This window comes from Caenorhabditis briggsae (assembly GCF_000004555.2).
Source record: "Caenorhabditis briggsae complete genome, chrIV, whole genome shotgun sequence".
NCBI lineage: Eukaryota > Metazoa > Nematoda > Chromadorea > Rhabditida > Rhabditidae > Caenorhabditis > Caenorhabditis briggsae.
Genome location: NC_013487.2, coordinates 15,389,989 through 15,391,265, shown reverse-complemented (window position 1 = coordinate 15,391,265; position 1,277 = coordinate 15,389,989).

The window sequence follows — 1,277 nt, the reverse complement described above, 5'->3', positions numbered from 1 at the left end:
TGACAAAAACCTTGAAAACTCTTGAAAAAACCGAAAAAAACAGTGAAAACGAGCGAAAAAATTTTAAAAGTTTGAATTCGCGCGCTTTTACTCGTCGGGCGGCCTAGAAAAAAACCTCGTCCCTAAGGGCTTTCAGCGTATTTTTCGATGCGTTTTTCTCGATGACGGAATTTTTTTGAATTTTTTCTTTATTTTTATGTCAATCTACATGCATTTCTGCACATTTTGATGCAATAAAAAATTTCACCGTACACCACCTTTAAAATGACCTAAAATGGCCTAAAAATTGCTCAAAATGCGTATTTTTCGACATTCCAGGCTGCTTAGGCCGTTTTCAATCGAATTTCGGACCCTTTTAGGCCATTTTAAGCCCACTGTAGGCCGATTTTGGGGTTTTTTTTCGACAATTTTCCTCCCCCACAAAAACAATTTTCCTCTTTTCCTTTTCCTTTTTGGGGCTTTTTGGTGTTCCGTTTCCTCCCTCTCTCTCTCTTTTTCTCTCTCTCTCTCTCTCTCTCTCTCTCTCTTTTTCTCTGCGTCTCACGGCGCCGCGCTCCCTCGCGCTTTCTCTGCGTCTCTCTGGCGAGAGAGAGAGAGAGAGAGAGAGAGGCAGAGAAACAGAAAGAAAATGAGAGACATTTTTCAAAGAGCACCCAGGCCAGAGCAAGCACAAACACAAAGAAGAAAAGAGACAAATTCTCTTTTCTTCTCTTTTTTTTTTGCAATTTTTTGAAAGTTGCGGCCTAAATTTGAACCTGTTTCTAGGTTTTTGGTGTCTTTTTCAAAATTCTGAATGTCATTTTTTACATATTTTTAGCCGTATTTCGTTTAAGGCTTAAATTCGGCTAAATTTCGTATTTTAGGACATTTTTGAAATTTTTCTCGAAATTGTGAAAATTTGAATTTTCTGGTTTTTGGTTTAGAAAACCAGTCTAAATTTCATTTTTAGAATACTTTCGTGCATTTCGAAATTTGCAATTTTTCGCAAAAAAAAGATGAGTCAAATGTACCTTTAAAGGTGGTGTACGGTGAAATTTTTGTATTGCATCAAAATGTGCAGAAATGCATGTAGATTGAAATAAAAATAAAGAAAAAATTCAAAAAAATGACTTCATCGAGAAAAACGACATCGAAAAATACGCTGAAAGCCCTTAGGGACGAGGTTTTTTCTAGGCCGCCCGGTGAGTAAAAGCGCGCGAATTCAAACTTTTAAAATTTTTTCGCTCGTTTTCACTGTTTTTTTTTCGGTTTTATTCATGAGTTTTCTAGGTTTTTGT